Genomic DNA, 26711 nt, shown 5'->3' on the forward strand with positions numbered 1-26711 from the left:
ATTTGTTTGTTGATTTAAAATTGGTTAATCTATGTTTGTGCATGTCTCCCTCTCTATCTCTTATTCTTTTACTAATATCCTCAATCTCCTTAACATACATTTTGACCTTATTAAGATTTCAGTGAGTTTGATAATGTTATGAGTGTGGAATTCTTTTGTTACTTAGAAAACACGTGCCCAGCAGGCCTGACCAGGCCTGATATATATCAACCCATCAGATAAACATTCCACACACCCTGGCTCTTTCTTCCATGAATAATATTCCAAACTTCACCTCCCCTACAAACATGTGGAGTTAGCCACAAGAGCCAACCCTCTCAAGAGAGACCCAAGGTGTCTCTCTCCCTCTCTCACACACACACACACACACACACACACACACACACACACACACACGTATTCATATACACACACCTCACTGTATATATTCCAACTGATTATCCATTTTTGATCTTTGTATAATAAATTAATTTATTATCAAAGCTGTGTGTATTCATCTGCTGTTTCGATACTTTGAAGTTGCCCAATCGCAAAGAATTCAAGGAAAGGTGTAGACAATTTATGTAATATGGTAAGTGATCAATAATGATATACCATAATTTAGCTGTTTGGTAATTTATTGTTAAGTACCAGGATTAATGGTATGATTCACTAAATGATTCACTGATTCACTAAATGATTCACTGATTCGATTCACCTGAGTGATTCACTTCAAACGATTCAAATGAGACTGATTCTATGGTATGATTCAATTCAAATGAGTCAAATTAAACGATTCAATAGGATTGATTCATTTTAATTATTAACCTTCAAATTTAATGAGACTGATTTCATGTGATTATTAAAGATTGATCACTTATCCAATCCTAAATACACAAGATCATTAATTACACCTACATAATTGGTGCCCCGTGTGAGGAGATTGGTTTTTCGACTTCTTGAGTATTGTTACAGCAGATCCACTACCAGTGGATTCAGCCACTGCTAAGGTATATCCCCAGGTGTGTTAAAACGGTTAACAGGAGTGTGATAACCATATCACAAATTCTAACAACCTATTGATATCTTAGGATAAGAGAACATCTCCAAACAAATTAACTGTAATTAATCAATTAAAGTTTATGTTAATTACTAATAATTAATTGATAATTGACTCATTGATTGGTTAATTACCCAATACCCAATCTAAGTAAAATGGCATCCCCTCGTGTCTCAGAGACTGAATACAGCGAGCAAGACGTGTCCCTTTTTGAGGTCATCGCAGACCTCATTCACTGCTCTGACTCCGATAGGGCAACCATTAGGGGCAGGAGTAGGCATGAGTGCCAAGCTAGCATAATCAACTCAATAACACAAATGAGAGATCCAAAGAGAACAACAATCAGTGTCCAAGATGCACTAGGTAAACTATTCCTGTTACACTTCCAGGATACTGATCAACAGATCAGATCCCTCCATGGAGAAGTTGACAGGCTGACCACCAGCAACGCTGAGCTGACAGCTGAGGTCAATGATTTATCTAGGGAGCGTAGCCTCTTGAAGGACTCCCTCGATGAGTGCGCCGAAAGGCTAGAGAAAGCCGAGAAAGGCGCCGGAAGGGCTGCCAAGGAGCAGAACCCCAAAGAAGGGCGCGAGAGACCCCAACTATGCGTCAAAGTTTAGAGCGGGAAGAGGCGTCCGAACTGGACACCGAAGATTACCTGGTCGAGCACCAGGCGTCCCGCCAACCTCCATCAACTCGCTACACGACTCCATCGTCGTCTAGCCAGGGTGGAGTCACCCTGTGCTCATCCCGAGCCTAGGCCCGTAGCACACCTAGGTCAGTGCGCTACAGCTTCCCTGATCCACCTTCGGGTGAATCAGACTACGACTCTCGTGCAGAACAGGAGCAATTCCAGAGTAGCTCAGATAGTGAGCACTCAGGAAAGCGAAGGGGGTCGCGTAAAGACGCGCACCAAGCCCTCCGCATATGGCAAATTGACCTACTCACCAAAGATATCGAGCGATTCGATCCCGACAATAAAAGAACCAACGTAAATGATTATTTGAGAAATTGACCTCTGCCTGATGGACCTACCGAGAGCCACAACGCGAGAGAAGCTTAAACTGGTCTGGAAGACCTCCAGTAGCAGCGTCCGTGCCTTTTTAGAGACACTACCACCAAACGTTCGCGATAGTTATTCGAAACTTTGCAATTACATGCGGGAAGAATATGCGCCGTACACGGATGAAACCTCCATGACATTGTGTGCTATACAAATCAAACAGAAACGGTCTGAGGCGCCTCATGAATATTATAGATGGCTACGTACCACCTACTTCCAAGGTAGCAATGCACCGGGTTTAGAAGAAGATAGGGGCTTCAAATCCCTTTTCTTACATAACCTCCACCCAAGCGTGTGGACTCAAGTCACACTGACGTGTCAACAAAATTCCTACTCGATTAAGGAAACTAGGCAGCTAGCCCAAATGACCTGGGAGACCATTGTCAAAACCGTAAACGGAAACAATGATGAACCCAGAGTCCTTAGCCTCCAGGGTGAGGACAAGCCCCTGCTAACCTTAGAAGGAGGTGAAGCACCAAAAGGGGGACCCACCTAGAAAAATCCCAGTCCAGCCCGATCCTTGCCGAACCATCACCAAGGTGAGTGGGAGAATCGGCAAGGTAAGGCCAGGAGAGACTGATGGCAAGGTCATAGTGACTATGGCAACCGCCCATCATGTGAAAAGGGTCATAAGGAACAAAACGGTTGGCAGCAAGACCGTCATCCCTGCTCTGGCCAGAGATGGCAGGAGCGTTCCGACCGCAACACTAAACGTAGAGGTAGAAATGAACAACACAGTGACTCGGACCAACCTGATGAGTCCCACTCAGAACTGGACTCTTTGAAGGCCTGCTTGGCTGAATTTAGGAAACTGTTACAACAACAGTCAAATTCCTCAACCGATAAAACAAAAGAGCCCGAGAAAAATGACAAAAGCTATCTACTGGCATGACTAGGCCAGGAACCACGGATAGATCTTGTGAAAGGGGGAGGAGATCCCTCTGAAACAGCAGGCGAGGGTCAGGATGTAGGGCCCCCCCTGGTGGTGAAGGCAAACCCACAAAACGCACCTCTCGCATGCGCTAAAGTCTTCACCACCATCTCTGACACACGGCTCTCACAAGGCGACCCAATCCCAACCAAGCCCTGCAATATAAACTTAGTCAGCTTTACACAAATCAAAATCCCACAGTTGTTGGATCCCACAAAACATGCACAAACTCGTTGCGATGAGATTAGTGCGAACACCGATCAAACAAGTGCCACGCGAGATCAAATTTCTGATGAACTTCAGTTCATGTCTTTGCACACCGAGTCCTGTGTCGAAACATCCGACATCGCAACTCCCCCTAGTGGCCACAATTCTTTGAAAAACCTCCCTCTATCCATCGACTCAGACACCCATTTCACTGTTGGTGTAATGCCTGCACTGTGGAACATGTTAGGCGTCGAGGCGAAATTCCATATCGCGTACCATCCTCAGTCCTCTGGTCAGGTTGAGCGAGCCAATCAAACCATTGTGAGCATGCTGCAGAAGTATGTCACCCCCCATGGTAAAATTTGGGATGTGAAACTTCCCTTGGTGCTAAGGGCCATTCGGTCCACCCCTCATCGCACCACTGGAGTCACACTCTTTGGGATGATGACTGGGCGAGAGACGGTTCTTCCCCCGCATCTCCTATACAAACCAGAGGACATGAGTGTCGCAACTGCATACACCGCACATCAATATGTCAGCGACCTACCACACCACCTACAGTCAACCTTTACAGGTGCCCAAAAGAATCTCGATTCGAGTGTAGGACACAAAGCCTACTATGCCCGAATCTTAGAGAAGTTCCTACCATCCTGGTTGAGACCTTTCGATCGTGGGAAAACCGTTCCCCGTCGTGTATCACATTAGGACACCCCGACCTAATCAAACGCTCTCATGTCGATGGGTTCATAATAATCGAAGCAAACTTTTTGAACAGTCCTCACTCCAAAAGGGGGTGGACGATAGCTAGGTCCATCCTGTCTACTTAGCTTGTAGGCATCACTTATCTTTAAGCGTATACTAACACTCCCGATCACATTTATCAACCCAATAAATTAAAAAAAAAAACTTCTGTATGTTACAGAATGGACTCCCTCGGAATCCTGTGCATCCTCCTCACCCTACAACTGAGTCAGTCAAGTGAGGTGGTGGAGCCTGGCCCCCCAGCTGGCATTGTCCTGCAGGAGGCTCCTGGGCTCCTTCTTACAAACTGTTGCATCCACATTCAACGGGTATACGCCCGGCTAGACCCATGGGCCGTATACTGCAAACACCAAGTCACTGATACCTTCGATCGACGATAACGGACCAAATGGCGAGATATCTAACGCAGTTGAACACGCTAGACGCACCACTACCCATATGCTAGAACAGTTACAAAAGTTCATAGTCACCGAGGAAGAGCTGAGCGGTAAAACACATCAGAAAAGGTTCCTCGGGGGTTTAATTATCGGTGCATCTGCCATTGGATCCTTGTTTTCTATTGGTCTCTCTGCAGCCAACACAGTCAGTTTGAATACGTTGAAAAGAGAAGTTAGCATTCTGCAAAAGGAAATGCCAGAGATCCGAGAGAAACCGCTTATCCAACAAGAAGAGCTGCAGGGCTTGGGCAAATCCCTGCAGGGAACTATATTAACCGTTAACATGCATACTGATCTAATCCATAGCACTATGCAGACTGTAGACAGATTGGCCGAAATAATCAAGAACGAGATCAAATATGTCGGAGTAGTAAGGGATTTAATGCAAGACCTGCTTAGAGAAGTAGGTGACTCAATCAGTTCCCTGAGTAGTGGCAAGGTCCCATCGTATCTCACACCCTTTAGCTTGGTGGAGAATATACTACAATCCACCACTACTACTAACGTGCATTCCTCGCAAATACACCTGGCATATAGTCTCGGCAGTGTTATCCCTGTTTTTGTGAGTCCACAAGATTTGGAGATAGGTTTCATACTAAATCTACCCATCATTGAGAGAAACAACATATATAGACTCAAGTCTGTCATCAACGTGGGTTTCTGGAAAAACAATGTTCGCATACACATACAGACACCACCCATGGTAGTATACCATGACGACAACCCCTCTGTCTACTTTATTCCCAACCTAGAGATGTGCACCTCCACCAAAGACATCCACTGGGTCTGCCCAAGCAACCCATTTCTTAGAGACACTACAGATCGCCTGTGCGGTCTGAGGGCAAAAGCGCCCGAACAAAAGTGTGTAGGCCAAATGTCCGCAAAGGACGAGGATATGGAAACTAGAGTAGAGAGAGCCGGTAGTCGGTGGGTTGTTAACATTCCAAAAACTGAAATCTTGATGTCATACAACCAGCACAACACAGCCACAAGAATGAAAATCCCAAACCAAATGGTGTTCCTTAGTGTACCACAGGGAGCCACCATTCACGTAGGTGACATCACCCTACACCATCTTAGTACTGACAGGTACGATTCGGAGATTGAGATGATAGACGCATTCGAAGGTTATGACCTTGAGATTGGTCACACCCTCCAACAGTAACTGCTGGATGAAGGGACCAAAATGGTGAAATTTAGTTTAGGTCAGAATGGAGTTTCGACCATAGTCTCCCAAAACCGGGTCAGAGAGTCACCTGACCTAGGATCTATCATAAGTCTGATTGTTTTGGGACTTATTCTCAGTGGCTGGGTCTTTTCTGCTGGTATCGCATGCATGCTACACAAACGAATAGCGACGCTATACGCCAAGCTGGATAAAGGGGTCTGCGTTCCTGACAGCTTTGGCCATAGTAGCGCACGCTTTCTGGCCAAACCACCTGCTGCCGTTACCTTGCCAGAAGATTAGGTTTAACACCCTAAACACTAACACTTCTTTTCTCTACTCCACTTCCTCTCTTTTCCTGTTTTATTATTTTCTTTGAGTAGGAAATGAAGTGTACATATATGTAGCGTTCACTGAAATGAAGTATATATGTAGTGTTAACTGAAATGAAATATATATGTAGCGTTCACTGTTTAAATTTTGAGATAACCCTAATCTAGTTAGATAGTGATTATATGCCCAAGTGCCTATGGTGATTTATATGCCCAAGTGCCTATGGTGATTCTATGCTCAAATGTCTCTACCTCCAACTGTCTCACTGGAACTCACAAGTTTACACAGTCTTCACAGGACACCATGAACTGTGCAGAACAAGTCTGCCTCAAGGACAATGGACACGGCGATGATGCGGTACGATGCTCTCAGTGCTACGACTCCGTCATACCCCTGAGACCAAAAGGGGGAATGTAGGTATCATGCGCCATCTTGTGTCTAAGAACTACAACTCCCAGCCAACTTCCGCGTTGACCTACGTCACGCCTGGGTGGGATCACGTACATCACATTCTTCAGGTTTCACATAAGAGACTTGGAAGACTTCATTTTCTTTGTCTCTGGTGTCTGAACTCAGCGGAGAACAGACCATAGAGGGACGCTCACCATCGGACCGTCTGAAACCACGACTCTTTCTTGCAAGAGACACGTTTTAGAACGTTCTCCTCCTTCTGGCTACTCTTGATCACGGTGGACTCCGGAAACACGCGCGCTTTAACTCAAGTGAGTTATAAACCGTGTTTTTCAGTTATTCTTTCAGTACGTACTAGATTGCAACCAAATAGGCAGTTTATTGGTGTTGGGAGCGGCTGGACCGTCCTAACGCTGTCTGATCAGAACTTTCTTCTCACGAGCTACGAAGATCTTCAAAGAAAACTTCAGAGCAACCGCTCTCTCTCTCTCTCTCCTCCACCGAAGCGCTTCCACACAACCTCTCCAGCCTGCCATTTCTACACAGACTCTGCTTTCGACAGAAGACAAGATTTTTTGCAGTAAGAACAGGCATTGGGCAGAAGTTTAAGTCTTAGGAATTAGTTATTCACTTAATGTGAAGTTAAATGAAGTGTATACACTGAATTTTGGTTCTCTATCATTTGTTTGTTGATTTAAAATTGGTTAATCCATAAGTTTGTGCATGTCTCTCTTGTTCTTTTACTAATATCCTCAATCTCCTTAACATACATTTTGACCTTATTAAGATTTCAGTGAGTTTGATAATGTTATGAGTGTGGAATTCTTTTGTTACTTAGAAAACACGTGCCCAGCAGGCCTGACCAGGCCTGATGTATATCAACCCATCAGATAAACATTCCACACACCCTGGCTCTTTCTTCCACGAATAACATTCCAAACTTCACCTCCCCCACAAACACATGGAGTTAGCCACAAGAGCCAACCCTCTCAAGAGAGACCCAAGGTGTGTCTCTCTCTCTCTCTCTCTCTCCCTCTCTCACACACACACACACACACACACACACACACACACACACACACACACACACACACACATTCATATACACACACCTCACTGTATATATTCCAACTGATTATCCATTTTTGATCTTTGTATAATAAATTAATTTATTATCAAAGCTGTGTGTATTCATCTGCTGTTTCGATACTTTGAAGTTGCCCAATCGCAAAGAATTCAAGGAAAGGTGTAGACAATTTATGTAATATGGTAAGTGATCAATAATGATGTACCATAATTTAGCTGTTTGGTAATTTATTGTTAAGTACCAGGATTAATGGTATGATTCACTGATTCGATTTACCTGAGTGATTCATTTCAGACGATTCAAATGAGACTGATTCTTTGGTATGATTCAATTCAAATGAGTCAAATTAAACAATTCAATAGGATTGATTCATTTTAATTATTAACCTTCAAATTTAATGAGACTGATTTCATGTAATTATTAAAGATTGATGACTTATCCAATCCTAAATACACAAGATCATTAATTACACCTACAGTGTCATCAGCATAACAGTGGAAACTAATGTTTATGAATAATATCATCCAGAGGTAACATATATATATATATATATATATATATATATATATATATATATATATATATATAAAATATAAAACCCCGATTCCAAAAAAGTTGGGACAAAGTACAAATTGTAAATAAAAACGAAATGCAATGATGTGGAAGTTTCAAAATTCCATATTTTATTCAGAATAGAACATAGATGACATATCAAATGTTTAAACTGAGAAAATGTATCATTTAAAGAGGAAAAATTAGGTGATTTTTAAATTTCATGACAACACATCTCAAAGTTGGGACAAGGCCATGTTTACCACTGTGAGACATCCCCTTTTCTCTTTACAACAGTCTGTAAATGTCTGGGGACTGAGGAGACAAGTTGCTCAAGTTTAGGGATAGGAATGTTAATCCATTCTTGTCTAATGTAAGATTTTAGTTGCTCAACTGTCTTGGGTCTTTTTTGTCGTATCTTCTGTTTTATAACGCGCCAAATGTTTATGGGTGAAAGATCTGGACTGCAGGCTAGCCAGTTCAGTACCCGGACCCTTCTTCTATGCAGCCATGATGCTGTAATTGATGCAGTGTGTGCTTTGGCATTGTCATGTTGGAAAATGCAAAGTCTTCCCTGAAAGAGACGTCGTCTGGATGGGAGCATATGTTGCTCTACAACCTGGATATACCTTTCAGCATTGATGGTGTGTTTCCAGATGTGTAAGCTGCCCATGCCACACGCACTAATACAACCCCATACCATCAGAGATGTAGGCTTCTGAACTGAGCGCTGATGATAACTTGGGTCGTACTTCTCTTTAGTCCGAATGACACGGCATCCCTGATTTCCATAAAGAACTTCAAATTTTGATTCATCTGACCATAGAACAGTTTTCCACTTTGCCACAGTCCATTTTAAATGAGCCTTGGCCCAGAGAAGACATCTGCGCTTTTGGATTATGTTTAGATACGGCTTCTTCTTTGAACTATAGAGTTTTAGCTGGCAACGGCGGATGGCACGGTGAATTGCGTTCACATAATGTTCTCTGGAAATATTCCTGAGCCCATTTTGTGATTTCCAATACAGAAGCATGCCTATATGTGATGCAGTGCCGTCTAAGGGCCCGAAGATCACGGGCACCCAGTATGGTTTTCCGGCCTTGACCCTTACGCACAGAGATTCTTCCAGATTCTCTGAATCTTTTGATGATATGTTCAAACTCTTTGCAATTTTACACTGTCGAACTCCTTTCTGATATTGCTCCACTATTTGTCGGTGCAGAATTAGGGGGATTGGTGATCCTCTTCCCATCTTTTCTTCTGAGAGCCGCTGCCACTCCAAGATGCTCTTTTTATACCCAGTCATGTTAATGACCTATTGCTAATTGACCTAATGAGTTGCAATTTGGTCCTCCAGCTGTTCCTTTTTTGTACCTTTTAACTTTTCCAGCCTCTTATTGCCCCTGTCCCAACTTTTTTGAGATGTGTTGCTGTCATGAAATTTCAAATGAGCCAGTATTTGGCATGAAATTTCAAAATGTCTCACTTTCGACATTTGATATGTTGTCTGTTCTATTGTGAATACAATATCAGTTTTTGAGATTTTTAAGTTATTGCATTCTGTTTTTATTTACAATTTGTACTTTGTCCCAAATTTTTTGGAATCGTGTGTGTGTTTTTATATATATATATATATATATATATATATAAAAACACACACCAGAAAAATGCAGTGGACCCAAGACAGAACCTTGTGGAACACCAAACTTTACCTCAGTATGTCTAGAAAAATCACCATTTACATCAACATACTAATAGCGATCAGTTAAATAAGACCTGAGCCAGGAGAGGGCCGTTCCGTTAACTCCCACAACATTTTCTAGTCTATCCAGAAGAATGGAATGATCAATGGTATCAAATGCTGAACTAAGGTGAAGCAACACAAGCAGCGAGAGACAGCTCTAATCAGATGCCAACAGTAGGTCGTTTACTACTTTAACCAGAGCTGTCTCTTTCCTATGATGAGGTCTAAATCCTGACTGATACATTTCATGGATGTTATTCCTATGTAAATATGAGCATGACTGCTGTGCCATGGCTTTTTTTAGGGTTAAAAAAGTAGTTCTAATACACTTAGAACTGCACCCTGTTCACTCCCGTAATGGCATCATATTTGCGAATGATACTACCATAGTGGGGCTCATCTCTGGGGGGAAGGAGTCTGCTTATCAGCACAAGGTGGAGCACCTGTCTGGGTGGTGCTGAGACAACAAACCTGGTCCTCAACCACCAAAACCAAGGAGCTGATCATAGACTTCAGGAACAAGAAAACGGGCTTTCAGCCTATTCTCATCAGTGCGCAATGTGTGGAGAGGATCCTGGCCTTCTGGTTCCTTGGGGTGCACATAGAGAAGCTGACCTGGAGCTCTAATGCCACACAAGTGATAAAGAACGCACAGCAGAGACTTTACTTCCTGATGATCCTCAGGATGAATGACCTCCCTCAAAAACTGCTTGTGTCCTTCTATTGTTGCTCCATAGAGAACATACTTACATACATACTGCATCAGTGTGTGGTTTGTCAGCTGCACAGGAGCAGAGAGAAAAGTGCTCCAGAGGGTTGTCACCACCACCCAGATGATCATCGGATGCCCTCTTCCCTGCCTGGAAGAGCTTTACAGTTCCTGCTGCCTCAAAAGAACCCTCAGTATATTAGAAGATCCGTCCCACCCCAGAAATTCTCTGTTTGAACTGCTGCCCTTGGGTAGGCAGTTCAGGTCAATTAAGAAATGAACAAATAGACCCCTTGCACATGACATTGCTCATCACGTGATAATTAACCCCCAGGTGAAAAGACACCAGTTTTTGTGTAAGCAAGGCTTAACCAGTCTTAAATATGGTTCATTTTTGCACTGTTTTCGGTTGTTCCAATCATTTAAATCGAGGAATAGATAAAAGATATTACCATTTCCCTGCTATGAAGAAAAATGTTAACAAAGAGAAGCAAATGCTTCAAGAACAATGAAGAAATGAGTGGTTAAAGAGAATACAGCGAGAGGAGCTAACCCTGAAAACTCCAGAGAAATTTGTGACTATTTAAAATGTATTTAAAAAAAAAAATAGACAGGCGCAACAGAGTATGGAAGAGTTTGTTTAAGAATCTCCTTTTATTTCTGCCACATTTGAAATAGCTTCTTCATGAAAGTGTTCAGACAAAATCAAATGATTTTCTTCCAGATGAACCAACTTCCTCATTCGACATGGAAAACCCAGATTGGGCACCAAACAAACAACACTGACATAATTCATTAAAAAACCCAACAAGGAGCGACATGCTCCTGATGCATCCTGAAAGAACAGAAAAGATTAAGAGCAAAAAGCGCTGAAGCTTTGCTTCTTTTATCAGAGGAACTCAGTCCTGTGCAAAATGTCAACCTGGAGCCAGAGTGTAGTAATGAACCTACAGTTTGAGAGTGTTCTACACAAACACACTGAACTTTACAACAGCTGCAGGCATGTGAAATGGAAATAAATCGACTAAGGCAGGAAAAACTATTTTGGATAAAATTGTTACTGTCTGTTGCACACTTATCAACCTGTGTGACTCAGTTGTGCCTTTTGAATAGAGAATAAATGAAGAAGGAACTGAACATGAACAGTTTATTGAAATTATTATTACAAGGGTGATTATAGTTAGCTATATTACTACAGCTACAACTGGAATGTGCCGATTCTGTTTGCATTTGTAATTATTGTACCATCCACTATTAGATAAAATTAAAATAAAATCTTGCAACATTGTTTGAAAGTCTAGAGCAAGATAATGTTATTTTACAAATAATACTTCAGAGATTTGTTTCTTTTTTAACAAATCATAAATATCAATGTATAAATGAGTGCAAATAGCTCTGTAACTTGATGTCCTTGAGGTTGTTGAGACATGGCGGGCCGGGAATACCATCTAGCCCACAGTTCAAGTAGTAGTCCTTTGAGAGTAAATGCTCAGGCTTTTGCAGCATTCTGTTCCCTAAAGCTGATGTCGGTAAAAATTATTTACGCAAAGGTTTTCTTGTTTATGTAGTGGGGTGTGCATTTTTTTTTTTTTTTTTTGAACTGTTCTTCCATGCCCAGATTCTTCAGGAAAAGGAAAGTACATTCCAACATGTATCTAACACTAGGCCACAAATCTGCACGGTCACTCCATTGGTTTTGAGGAATTTTGTACAGATCATAGCCACTAATAAACTCTAATTTCCATGTATCCTTCACTTCTTTATAACTAAGATTATCCAAGTAATCCGTTAGTAGAGCTTTTTTAGCTGTAGTTTTCTTCAGACAACAGCAACGGATGTCTGACATCTTTGCTTGGCTTCAGTATGTAAACAAAGTTTGCTTGTCCCCCAGGTATAGGGTAGGGTAGTGACCGTTGCTAACGTAAATGTGATGTCGGTGTAAGAGGTCTATAGACCGAAAAAGAACTTCTATCCAAGAGCCATAACTATTACTATAACGGATACTATTGTTACTATTATAATTTTTTTTTTCCTTTTTGTTTCTTTCCTTAATTCCTTTGGCATAAAAAACAGATTTATTAATTTATGAAATGTAATAAGGGTAGACGCAATAAGCTTTTCGTCGCTGTCAGTTCAAAACCTGCTATGTGACAATTTAGGTCAAATTGGGTTCTCTTTTGCAGTTTACGCTAATATAATGCTGCAATTAGCCATTTTGATGGATATTTAACTGACCAAGCTAATAATAGAACAAGTAAACTTTTACTGGCTTCTCAGCTTATTTCAGAGTTTTATTCAGTTTTTTACTTCTCCTGTAAAAAAGGAAAAATGTCACATAGCAGGTTTTGACCTGACAGCGACGTTTTGCTTCAGTCGAATCCTTTTCGGTCTTTCTTGCTGATATGTATGTAACCAGTGTGTATGTTGTTGAAATGACTGAAATAAATAATTAAATCTAAAATAAGCAGGTGTTGCACTGGTAGGATGGCGTCCAATTTCATTGTATGATATGCAATGACACGCTTTTATATTCAAAAGCGGAGCTCTCCGTCTCATGATTTCTCCTTCCACACACACTTGCCACATTAGTTCACTACCCGTCAAGTTTATTTTTGAACATCAACATGCTTCTAGGATATGTTGCATAATCACGGTCACCTACTTCTACGTTTGAGTTGAGAGAGATTTCTTTCACAGCTACCCTAACTTGCAAAAGAACAGGTAGCTTTTCCACTGGCAGTAGTTATCAAAAAAAAAAAAAGACAGAATAATAGTGTTTCCCTCAGGATTTTGTGAAACTAGGGTCAGTGGCCCTCGCTCTGGGGGCATGCTCCCCTGTGAGATAATTTTGTTTATTTTAAAGTTAAATGTATCAAACTGGTGCACTTTGAGAGCAAAATTAAGAGTTTTAGATCTATGAAGAACTTGCACAAAACAATTTTGTGCTTTAGTAATTTAAGCATAAACACACTGGTTGTATCGATATGAATGGTGATGCCACAGCAAAAAGGCCACACCCGCAAAGCATGATTAAGGAGTTTCAGTTCATAAACGGTTAAAAAAAAATGACTAGAACATACATTTTAGCCCTCAAAGAAATGAAGCAGAAGTGGTTACCTGTGTTCAACTGGTTTAATTATTTTTTAGAAAATGTAAAATACTGAATAGAGAACATGCAGAATAATTTCATTTTAGCCAAAAATAAACCTATTTTGAACTCTGGTTAGAGCATGCACTTGTGTTTTGAATGACGAATACATGCTACCGGATGTGTTAGCAGCTTTTCTGACTCAAATAAGCTAAAACTCTACAAATTTAACCGTGAACTGTTTTAAAGCGAGGAGATGAGAGTCAGACATGCTGATGTTAACGTTCTCTAACTAAGCTCAAGTTTGATGAATGCTGATTATCAATGCTAACTTCTCCATTGATGTTATCTGTTTGCTGTTTTAAATTGATAACCATAGTATTGTGTTTGGACTAGTGGATGACTGGAGTGGACACTTAATGTTATCAGTCTCAAATCAAATGGTGTTTGTGTTCTGAAAATGCTTCCTTCACTACCAGGCCTGGAATTTCATCATTTTAGGGGGAAGGCCACTTGGCCTTTTGTGCTGTCAATTTTTTGAGGGCATGAAGGCCAAAAGCCAGGGCACCAAGGCCATAAAATAAAACAATGATTTTAAGTTCATGTCTATAATGAATTTAATTTAAGGACTAATGACTCTTCTGAGGAAGATTGGAGTCTCAGTTGAAACTATCAAGCAAGTAAAGAAACATCTCCTACACTATTATGTCTGAAGATAAGAAAATATTGAACACATCTAAACTTATCGATCCATCACTCACTTCAAAAATTGTAAAACTTATTAAACCTATATCCTCCCATAATTTTTGTTCAATTGACACCGAATGTGCAAGAGCATCTTCAGACTGTACTACTACACAGATTTTTGATTAATCAAAATTGAGCCTGGAGTACACCAAAATGTTTGACTGTAAATGGAACATGTACTAGCATGCAGGCTACTGATTAACCCATAAGAGCCCAGACTGATTTTTCAATCAAGGAAAATTATTGAGGAAATAATATGAACTAAATGGACGACAAAGACAACATTTCTGACCTTTTATTTTTTAAAATAGCACTTTCATGTCTCAAGATCTGAAATATTCAATTGCAAATTTGCAGAACACTGCAACGCTATTACACTGTTAACCTGAAAGTTCATTCAATGCAAACAGTTTGAGTAAATACCACTTTTGAAGATTAGTTTTATTGCATTACTTAAACAGTATGAGTATATGAAGAGTATATGAGACAGTCATTGGGTGTACTCATTTTTGTAATTTAAACAAACTTAAACCATCATGTTTTACCTCAGGCCACAGTGCTGCCTTGTTGTGATTGGCTCAAAACTCAAGACAAGTCTGTGCTTGTCCGTTGACGGCTACAGAGGAAGTTGCACCATTTTCTAATTTACACAGAGCAATTTAAGGTCTTTGCACTTTTGACAGCAAGCTAATTAGCATTTGTTACCGGCTACAGTCGGTACTTGGCACGTTAAAAGTGGGTCAACGTTGTAACGACATAATGTTACTGTGCAAGCAATGCTTATTTAACAGTAACAAACTTAAGCCCTATATCTTGAAATTCCTATCTAATTCATTCGTTAATTTATCACACAGTCTTACCTCAGTCAACAACTTCCCTCCTTCTGTGAAAATTCAACATCGCAGACGCAAGTGGGTGGGGGATGCATTTGATTAAGTCTCCTGGTTGGCTGGTGATAGATTGGTGTCATTATAGCACGTCGGAGCAGTTCATGCCAGGCTCGAGTCCGATCCACCGCTGATGAGTTGCCCAATAAGAATCCAGAATGTCATCAAAAGACCATTTTTTTTTCTCAATAGACACAGGTGATGTTAAAGCCTATTGGCAGTCACAAGGCAGACTACAAAACCGCAGAGCATCAAGTCCACTGTGGCCTTACGGCAGATATTTTTTTTCCAAGGGCACAAGGCCAAATTGAGAGGGCACGAGGGCCATGGCCCTTGTGTAATTCCTGCCCTGGTCACTACAGTCTAGGTAACTCATGGAAAACACTGTAATGAACGTTGCCTCACGTTTTTAATAAATTATACAATTGCCTGTCTGATTTACCTATCTGTTTTAATAATTACGACAATCTGCTGTAGTGCAATCTGGGTCAAATTTTGCAAATGACCTTCTAGCCCATCATAATGTGTGTGACATTCTTCATAATCAATAGCCAACGTTTAATTTGGTGTGCCTTGACATTCTGATTTGACGTTTGATGTGCTTCAGCCCCAACAAGCTTGGAAATCTCTGGTACACATGATAGTCAGTTATGGTTGAGCAAGTTACAGTAGTTTTAAATGAACATGCAGCCTAGCCCATCTCTAAAGTCCTTCCCGCTCCATGCAGTCAGGCACGTTGGGCGGCGCTGACCTTCGTTTCCATAGCCCTCGGCCTCTCAAGTCAAGTCAACTTTATTGTCAAACATGCTATACATGCTCGTATAGCACAGATGAAATTTCAGTCCTCTCTGACCCATGCTGCAAACAGGCAATGCAATAAATAAAATAGAATAATTTAAAAAGCAAACAATATAAAACATACTCTAGATAATAACTAGACATAGACTAAACACTCAAACAGTATAAACACTCTAGATAGGAACTAGACCTATACTCTCACCTATACAACGAGGGTTACAGGGGGGCTCGTCCTCTGGTAACCGCGAGAGGCAACAGCCTAGTCTATAGCTATGTTTTAATGTCCATTTTAAGCTCTTCATTCTGGTCCTTGAAAATGGCATTGTAGGCCAATTCAGGGTGCTGATGCCCAAACAGTATGTAGATTTTCTTTTTTTTTTTTTAACATTTAGAAGCCTATGCCTCTAATGCCTGGTTTGTTTGTTTTTTGGCTCCTCCTTTAATTTTTGACCTTTCCATGGCTTTTGTTTCACTGCTGCATACTGCTTTTGCATTAGTGTAGAATGTTAATGTACATTAGCTAACTTGGTTGTGATTGACCGGTGAGAACACGTATGCTGTCATGTGAACCTGAAATGACAGGCCCACAGAGAGGGCTGGTAAAAGCACGGCAAAACAAAATCTCTGTTCATTATGCCCTGACGAATAAACGTGACCCAAGATAGCTGGTTCTGTTCAGACAGTCATCCTAGCTTACTTCTCAAGGGAATTTTTACAGCTAGGGGAAATATCCTTTGCAAAATCCATTCCAGTATGTTGCCTTCTGTCTTTTTCACGTTCCTGACCATAGTTGGGAAGCAGGAGTGAATCCGGTTTGCTAGACTCGCTCACTTCCCTGCTTGCATGGCTTTCATAATGCTCCTGGATTCTAACAGGTATATGAGTCAGGACACACACACAGCATTGGTCTGAACAAAGTAACGTCTTCATATAAAATAGCACTCATTACCATTACAGTCGTGGCTAACTCCACATAGAGTGCTCAGCGTAAATGAGTACACCCCCTTTGAAAAGTAACATTTTAAACAATATCTCAATGAACACAATTTCCAAAATGTTGACGAGACAAAGTTTAATATAACATCTGTTTAACTTATAACGTGAAAGTAAGGTTAATAATATAACTTAGATTACACATTTTTCAGTTTTACTTCAAATTAGGGTGGTGCAAAAATGAGTACACCCCACAACAAAAACTACTTGGTGCTCGAAATACTTTTTTCAGCCAGGTTGCCCAGGCGGCAACCTGAGTCAAAAGCCAGGTTGCCCCATCAGCATTTCAGGTTGCCCCACTTCCAAGTTATTACTTTCTTCAAATCAGCTACTTATCCATTATCTTTTCTTCTAGTTAACTACTTATGTTTTATCTTATCAAGAAATAAATACAAAAGCTTTCAAACAGCATGTTTTATTGAAAAACACTACCTTCCTCTCTCAGATCTCTTCAGTCTCAGAGCTGCTACTACTACTGCACTCGAGCTCAGACTCTGCAGACCTGGCCTCTGTCCATATGGTCTGGTCCTTGGCCTTCTGGCTGTCTTTCCAGCAGACCACCACTGGGCAATGGCATCGTCTGGGCAAAAGTTGTCAACTGTCACCGGTGAAAGTGATATTGCCATCAAGGCAGTGAGAGTGTCAGACCTAAGGCTGTTGCGCCAGTCAGACTTGATCAATTTCATAAGACTGAACCCTCTTTCACACTCTGCAGTCGACAGTGGGAATAGCAAAACTATCTGTACAAGCACTAAGATGTCCTTGAACCTGTCCGACTCCATGTGGTCCCTCATGACTTCTTGCCACAAGTCAAGGTACTTGGTATGTCCAGAGGCCAACTTTCTCTTCACCACCCTCTTTAACTCACCCCACTGCAGGAGACAGCCTTCCAGGGAGTGTCCTTTGCTCTCAAGGGCTTCTTTATAATGGGCAAAAATGGTGGATACATCTTCCTCCCCATAGCTGTCCAATTTCTTACCAGCTGGTGGCCACTGTGTGGGGTCAAATACCATAGCTGCATGTAGGACTGTGTTAAGTAGTGTGTCTTTGAATCTACCATCCAGATGAAAGATAACAGATGACACAACAGACTCTGCCATGTCCATAACAGACTCCTCTTGTCCCCTCCCCCTTCCGTGTGTCAGACTAATAGTTTTATATCTTGTAGGGCACTGATCTCTGTCAGTTTCTATGTCCTCCATCATTATCTTCCTGAGCTTGCTTGTCTTTACTCCATTCCTCCATCTTTGCCCTTACATCCTCCACTTTTGTAGTCACCCGTTCCAACGTCATCTCCCTCTCCTGGAAGCAACTACTCAGCGATGATAAATATTTCAAGATGTGCAGTAGGAACTTGAGGAACATTACAAACTCTGCAGATTTTATGGTCTGCAGAATTCCTCTGGCCTTACTTTTACTTTCTCCAGTTCCAGTTTCAACCACTTGCTCTAGATGTGTGACCAGAGTCTGGTAACTTCTGTCTACTACACCTAAAGCTCTCTCAGTATGACCAATCCACCTTGTACCCACAGTGCTGACAGGCTTGAGTGCAGGACAGTCCAGTGCTTCACCTGTGGCCCTATAGCTAGACAGGTTCAACGGACTGTTCTTGTAAAACTTGTAAATGATTTGGAGGGTGTCAGAAACATGCTTAAAGTATGCATTATCATTTAATGTGTTCTTGTATGCAAGTTCAAGTTTATGTCCCGAACAATCAATGCCGATCACCTGCTGTCTTACAGATTCATTCTTCAACCTGGTGACCACGCCTGATATGTGCCCCAACATGACACTTGCGCCATCCATGCCCGCAGCTATCAGTTTCTTGCGCCATTCTGTTTGGCCCAAATCATTCTCGAGCACTTCCACTATTGCAGAAGTAATAGATTGTGCATCCGCTTTGTGAATTGGCTTCAATGCCACAAATTTTGTTACTGGCCTAAAACCTTCAAGGACTTGAACATAGACAATTTCTTCCTGAACTGCAAATGCAGTGTCTGTGCTGCCATCAGACAGAACAGAGAAGAAATTTGCACGGTCAACAACATTCTTCAGCTCCTCAAACATGGTGTCATGCAGAGCCGTCCCATAGGCTGTGTGAACTGTGCAACTGCACAGGGCCTCGCGCCACTAGGGGGCCTCGCGCCTTAAATCTTGCTGTGTTTTTTTTTTTTTTTTTTTAAATTATTATTCATACCCTTCATACCCACTTTAAACAAATGCAGGAGTTTGGCAACATGTTTGGATTTCTTTTTGATCTGATCAAACTGCGTGAAATGGAGGAGACATCTGCAAAGACAGTGCACAAGACTGAGTGATGCTCTGAGCACGTCCGAATCTCAGGATGTAAATGCACAGGACCTCTTCCAGGAGTTGAGGATACTACGAGAGATAATCCCAAAGGGAACAACTACAGCAATAAAAACACTTCGTTACCTCAAAGGGATTGAAGGAACTTTCCCTAACTGTGAGATTGCGCTCAGGATCCAATTGACTTTTCCAGTAACGGTGGCATCGGGCGAGCGAAGCTTTTCAAAGTTAAAATTAATTAAAAACTATTTGCGCACCTCCATGTCACAGGAGAGACTGTGCGGGCTTACCCTGCTATCCATTGAAAAGGACATTGCATCCAAACTGGATTATAAAGATCTTATTGCTGAGTTTGCGGCCAAGAAGGCAAGGAAAGTGACTCTGAAGTGATTAGTTTCTGCACAGTTTACGCATGGTGAGTCCATCTCATCTGTTCCGGTTAGTGTTGTAAATAAGTTAAATAATAAGTAAAATGAGTTGTGTATAGTTGTGATTAATAAATGTATATAATGAATGAAAAGTGTCCTAATCTGCTTGTTTAAAATGTCAAGATGCCAAAAATAAAGTGACTGAACTGACTTGATGTACTGTAGCCACTCGTTGCACAGTTGATTTTTTTTTCCTTTGAAATAAATAGCAAAAAGTCATAGCTGAGACTATGTGCATGATTATATGCTGTATTATTCTACTTGATAAAACATATTGCAGCGAGATTATGCGTGCAATAGAACTAGAATAGTTGCATCCATGCGACTGTTATTCATGCGCAATTATGCATCCATGTCAAAGATTAGGGCCTCGCATTTCAAGTTCGCACAGGGCCTCGCACCCCCCCGCGACGGCCCTGGTGTCATGTATATACATAGCAAAAGCTTTTGCGTGTTTGTCATTCAGGTACGTTTCACCTACAGTGCGAAGGCCATTACGCTTCTGTAGCTCCATCAAGCCTTTGAAGTCCGAAAAAGGCCTACCGTTTTTTGCCAAATAGAAGGCAGTTCTGAACAATGTTTGCAACTGTTCTTGTTCTTGTACTTCCATCCTACGCACTGCTTGTAGCAGGGGTCTTTCCTGCATTGTGAAAAAGGGAAAAATGTCTAGTAAATATGCTATTTCTACATTTGGACAAAAATGATGTAGTAATTAAAACAATTCACCATAAAAAAAAATTAACATACTCAAAAAATAAAACCCATGCCCCGGCCTTACAATTCCTGGCTCGACCTATTTCAGCTATAAATATATGAAAACACCATGTTAAACTCATGTTCGAGAGGAGAAAAACATACGAGAGATAGTTTTGGTAGCCACGCCCACATGGCCGCACAAAGGACTTTATTAAACAGCAACATTCTTGTCAGAACAGTACAGTGTAGTTGCGTGTATGACACGGTTAATTTTTTTTCTCAAACATGAATCGAAGTTACCCCGGCTTATGTTAAATCTATCAGCTGGCTTTTCGACAAAAAAAAAAAGAATATTTGCATAAACAAACCTGTCTGGGTTATGTTAAATTTTTTTGGATGACTTTTCAACTCAAACAAAATGAATACTTGGGTAAACAAACCTGTCGAGGCAGCAACGAAAGTCTTCTCTTTTCTTTCACAACCTTGTGCGTGTCGGAGTTCTCGTGTGGTTACACTTGATTTCTTCATTGTGGTACAGCCAGTTCGGAAATTATTTTGGCCCCCAGACTTATCGAACTCGATGCACCAGTCACACACCATAGTCTCGACGTCTCCTTCAGTCACGTGACGCAGCCATTCACGATCTTTCTTCCATGATTCCAGAAATGCGTATTTCCGCACTCGTTTCTTTCCTTTCCCGGCTGCGGTCTTCTCGGCTGTCGAATCCTCCCCCTGTGTCTCGGGCCCAGCTCCACGGTGCTCCACATAACTTGACGAGGAAGCAGTTTCAGTGTCTTCTTCGTGGGTTGTTGACGCGCGTTTCTGTGCTTTCCCGGCTGCGGTCTTCCCGCCTGTCGAGTCCTCCTCCTGTGTCTCGGGGTCAGCTCCTCGGTCTGTACTTGAGGGAGCAGTTTCTGTATCATCTTCTCGGCTTGTTGACGCTCAAGGAGCCAAGTACTTTTAACAGCGTGTTTTTACCCGCCATATTCAGATAGATGTTCAAGAAACTTGATAGTGAGGCTTGGAACTTGCGTATCAGTTTTGTACAACCAGTCATGTGGCTCGTATTGTTTGCAGTGAACATCGACGTCCCCAGCTCATTTCGTAAATTTGCGCCCATCGTAGCGATTGGCTGACCAATGAATAGATTTACCCGCAGTGTACACACGATCCCAGATCAAACGGCTGCCGCCAGCATGGCGCCATGGCAACAGCCTACAGTATGTGTGGGGTAGACTAAGGCGCCGCTCACATGTGCCGCACAGGCAGGACGTCAATCAACCCGCTGTTTATTTCAGCTGGCATATATTAAAGCCCGTGCTGCGCCACTTGTAAAGGGATCGTTTTGTATGACCCAAAAATCAAGTTGCGCGCGGGGCAACCTGACTTTCTGAACAACTCTCGCACAGAGGAAATAACTGTCGCAGTGAGACTGCGAGACCACTTAATTCGAGCCCTGCTACTACATATAGTACTTTGTATATGGCCTCCATGATTTTTAATGACAACACCAAGTCTTCTAGGCATGGAATGAACAAGTTGGCGACATTTTGCAACATCAATCTTTTTCCATTCTTCAACAATGACCTCTTTTAGTGACTGGATACTGGATGGAGAGTGATGCTCAACTTGTCTCTTCAGAATTCCCCATAGGTGTTCGATTGGGTTCAGATCAGGAGACATACTTGGCCACTGAATCACTTTTTCACCCTGTTCTTCTTCAGAAATCCAACAGTGGCCTTAGATGTGTGTTTAGGATCATGTTGGAAAAGTGCACGACGACCAAGGGCATGGAGTGATTGGTAGCATCTTCTCTTTCAGTATAGAGCAATACATCTGTGAATTCATGATGCCATCAATGAAATGCAGCTCCCCGACACCAGCAACACTCATGCAGCCCCACATAAGGACACTGCCGCCACCACCATGTTTCACTGTAGGCACCCTGCATTTTTCTTTGTATTCCTCACCTTTGTGACACCATACAGTTTTGAAGCCATCAGTTCCAAAAACATTTATCTTGGTCTCCTCACTCCAGAGTATAGAGTCCCAGTAGTCTTCATCTTTGTCAGCATAGGCCCTGGCAAACTCTAGGCGGGCTTTTTTATGCCTGGGCTTTAGGAGAGGCTTCTTTCGTGGACGGCATCCATGCATGCCATTCCTCTGCAGTGTACGCCGTATTGTGTCACCGGAAATGGTCACCCCAGTTTGGCTTTCTACTTCTTTAGATAACTGCAGTGAACTTGCATGCCGATTTTCTTCAACCCTTCTCATCAGAAGATGCTCCTGTCGAGGTGTTAACTTCCGTGGACGACCTGGACGTCTCTGTGAGATGGTTGCAGTTCCATCTTTCTTAAACTTTTGTACCACTTTTGCTACAGTATTCTGACTGATAAGTAAAGCTTTGCTGATCATCTTGTAGCCTTCACCTTTGTGGTGTAAAGAAATTATTTTCTTTGGGGAATTCTGAAGAGACAAGTTGAGCATCACTCTCCATCCAGCATCCAGTCACTAAAAGAGGTCATTGTTGAAGAATGGAAAAAGACTGATGTTGCAAAATATTGCCAACTTGTTCATTCCATACCTAGAAGACTTGGTGCGGTCATTAAAAATCATGGAGACCATACAAAGTACTAGATGTAGTAGTTTTTGTTGTGGAGTGTACTCATTTTTGCACCACCCTAATTTGAGTAAATCTCATCTCATTATCTCTAGCCGCTTTATCCTGTTCTACAGGGTCGTAGGCAAGCTGGAGCCTATCCCAGCTGACTACAGGCGAAAGGCGGGGTACACCCTGGACAAGTCGCCAGGTCATCACAGGGCTGACACATAGACACAGACAACCATTCACACTCTCATTCACACCTACGGTCAATGTAGTCACCAGTTAACCTAACCTGCATGTCTTCGGACTGTGGGGGAAACCGGAGCACCCGGAGGAAACCCACGCGGACACGGGGAGAACATGCAAACTCCACACAGAAAGGCCCTCGCTGGCCACGGGGCTCGAACCCGGACCTTCTTGCTGTGAGGCGACAGCGCTAACCACTACACCACCGTGCCGCCCCTTGAGTAAAACTGAAAAAAAAAAAAAGTGTAATCTAAGTTATATTATTAACCTTACTTTCACGTTATAAGTTAAACATGTTATATTAAACTTTGTCTTGTCAACATTTTGGAAATTGTGTTCATTGAGATTGCTTAAAATTTTACTTTTCAAAGGGGGTGTACTCATTTATGCTGAGTACTGTAACTTCTGCATAGTGACAAAACCAGCCATATGCTGGGGGGGAATCTGGCTAAACCCCTGCTGCAGCAGGCCCTCTTAAAGGTCAACTAAGTTAAAAAAAAATAATAATAACTTTCATAATATGTTTATTCTTACCTAAAAACACAAAACCCGACTTGGAAGTAAAGCAAGAAAGTTGTTCTTCTCAAAATTGTATATTTTTAGTGAAGTTACAAAATATCCCTTTCTGATTGGACAACAGGTGATGACGTATGTTTCAGAATACAATGCAGAAAGTACCTGAAGAAGTCCCTGCAGTTTTTGTGGAAATGATCGATAAGGATTGAAATAAAAGGGACACATTGTGTTGTGCATTGTTTTCCATTGTGTCACGAAAGGTGTAGGCCTGTGTAGCAAATAAGATGTTATTTCAACGCCTTGATTTGTAGGTTGACTATTTTCATTCCGTGACACAGGTGCACATGCTCTGCCTGTGCGTCAATGCCGACTGCCGTCGAATCAGTGTGCTGCAGAGAGATCCCCGAAGTGGCTGCAAAAATACAAGCCTACAATGAGCAACAGAATGCACAACTAGAGTGCATCACGTCTCACCCAGGCTTTCAAACAGTCTGCCTGGATAGATGGGTACTGGAGACAGCACACTACCAGTATGTGCAGCAGTATGGTGCAGTGTTCGAACTATGCCGATATTTTCGGGGGGTCCCTTTTTTTCCCTTGGGGGGGGGGGGGGTGCGCTTGCGCTTGTCTCAGAGCGCTGATCTCCTTCGCATGAGAAGCCTATCTTACGCACATATCACGCAGACTCCACACCTCCACACGCGCATCGCGTCTGAAGTCATAACTCATCAGGGGAAATCGTGTCCGCATTGGCATGTTCAAAAAACAACCTCGCGTCAACAATGATACCACATGCAAGAAAAAAAAAGTCAGGCTACTCAACACATCTGATCCACAGCAGCACCAAAGCATCACTGGAAATCATGTCAACAACCAATCTTCCACAACACTTCGGATATGCAAATGCTTCCCGTTACACACGATTGCTATGTCAATAAACATCATTTTGCCAATATTTTAGAGACCCCCCCAACATTTTCCAAATCATGTTTTCAAGGGATCTCATGTCTGTTTCAGGGGATCTCGGATCCCCCGAGTACCCCCGTAGTTCGAACGGTGATGGTGGGCATGCAAGGCAGGATCCATCTGAAAATGAGTGAGTTGTCCCCCTAGAATTCTGATTGGTAACAAAAGTGCCGAGATTTCATGTATTGCTGCAGCTAAAGTCATCACTACTGTAGTAAAATAATAATAATAAAACCACACACAAAGTAAATTCACAAAATACATTGCATTTACAGGAAATTCAGACATACTGCATATCGGCAGCTGGCTAGATGGTGCTGGGAGTACCTAGGCCGTCATGTTCGCGTTCCACTGCCATCCTGTGCAGTCACAAAGATCCGGAAGACATTCCCATCCACTGAATATACAGGTTTCCAGGATGTGGTGTAATGTGGCAAATAAAGACGTTTGAATGTATACTTGAATCAGATTTATTTGTTCTAATGCATTTGTTAACCCTATAACAAAGACAAACCAGAGGTCCAAAGACCTGGGAAAAGGATTCACACAGCAATCCTTCCCAATCCAGTGTGGATACATTATATGTCCATAATCAACACTAACACTTGCCTGAAATAACCTCAGCAATGATAACAAAAATAATAATAATAATAATAAATATGTATGGTGTTGAAACAGAACTGAAAAAGTTTTCAAAGACCCAAAAAGGCACAAGATCATACATGACACACATTTGCCCATCAAAAGTTTCTCTGATGTGTACAAACAGCACAATACAATCATTTTTTGGAAAATCGGCTGTGATGGCATCGGATTATCTCCTCTTTTGGGGGGTACACATGGCTGCTGCTCAAAGGTGGTGGTGATGGCTGCCTCTCTGGTGGTGAAGTGTCAAAGTCTTGCTCCGATACATCAGCCAGGAGTTCCTCAACATAGGCTACACACATTAAAAAAACATGTCAAACATTCAAAAGATGATTACTGCTTTTAGTTTTGGTGGGCTGTCTGTTTTGTAACACTAGGTAAAGCGTTTTACAAATCAGTGCAAAGCCAATATGTGACAGATGTATGGGGGAAATCACAACCTACATAACGTGACATTTTCCACCTTTGACTTACAGTAGTTGCATGGTTCTTTGACTGGCTTAGCTGAAGCACTTCCTGGCTTGTACTTTGGTTTTCGAATACTATAGCGTAGGTCCCCTTTACTTGTCCTTGCCTGCTCTCTGTCACTGTTCGCATTGTAGTGTAGTGCTGCCAAATGAATCCTGAGATAGAAATGATAGGAAAGAAACAATGATTTTGTTGATGCTGTTAATATTGATACTAAATGTGATGTTATCTATTATCAGCATGAAAACAGCAACATTCTGAGTTATCAAGATTAGCGAGAGGTATGAACTTACCTGCTGAGGATGCCATGATATCTGTACGACTTCATTTTTGGCGCAAATTTTTTGATGGTGTCATCTTTGGGGAAGCGATGAAAGCTTACCCCATCTTTATATGTATTGCCACAACCTGCGATTATACACCGAGTAGGCATGGCTGGGGACTGTAAACGAAAACTATGGACTCAGTCTTTGTAAGTAACTAAATCAACTCAAATTACTTTCCGCACTTCAGTCCAGGTGCAACGACTATGCCACCGTGTTATTCTGAAACATACGTCACGAGGTCACATGACCTATCTTGTGCTCGTAAGTTTATTTTTTGAAGGGTGGAGCTTTGGGTCCTGAAAAACAGATGAAATACCACTTTCCAGCAATTAGTGCACATTCACAAAATCACGCTCAGAAATGTAAGGTATCTCTCTGGATACATGAAAACACATTTGGATCACCGTGGAATTTTGTTTTTTTAACTTAGTTGACCTTGTAAAATATGCCCTGCAGTTTTAAAGTACCATGCAACTATCTGAGGAAATTATGATTAAAACATTGATAGAATTAGACTAAAATTAAAATTGAGTTCCATTGATGAAATCT

The 26711-nt window shown here is 41.8% G+C and overlaps 1 protein-coding gene across 1 annotated transcript in view; it reads left to right on the forward strand.

Annotated features, from left to right (window-relative positions):
- LOC132867703 (zinc finger protein OZF-like) overlaps window positions 1-26711 on the forward strand; it is a 57804-nt gene that overhangs the window by 13814 nt on the left and 17279 nt on the right. The gene's annotated exons all lie outside the window — the stretch shown is intronic.

This window comes from Neoarius graeffei, chromosome 19 (genome assembly GCF_027579695.1).
Source record: "Neoarius graeffei isolate fNeoGra1 chromosome 19, fNeoGra1.pri, whole genome shotgun sequence".
NCBI classification, from domain to species: Eukaryota; Metazoa; Chordata; class Actinopteri; order Siluriformes; family Ariidae; genus Neoarius; species Neoarius graeffei.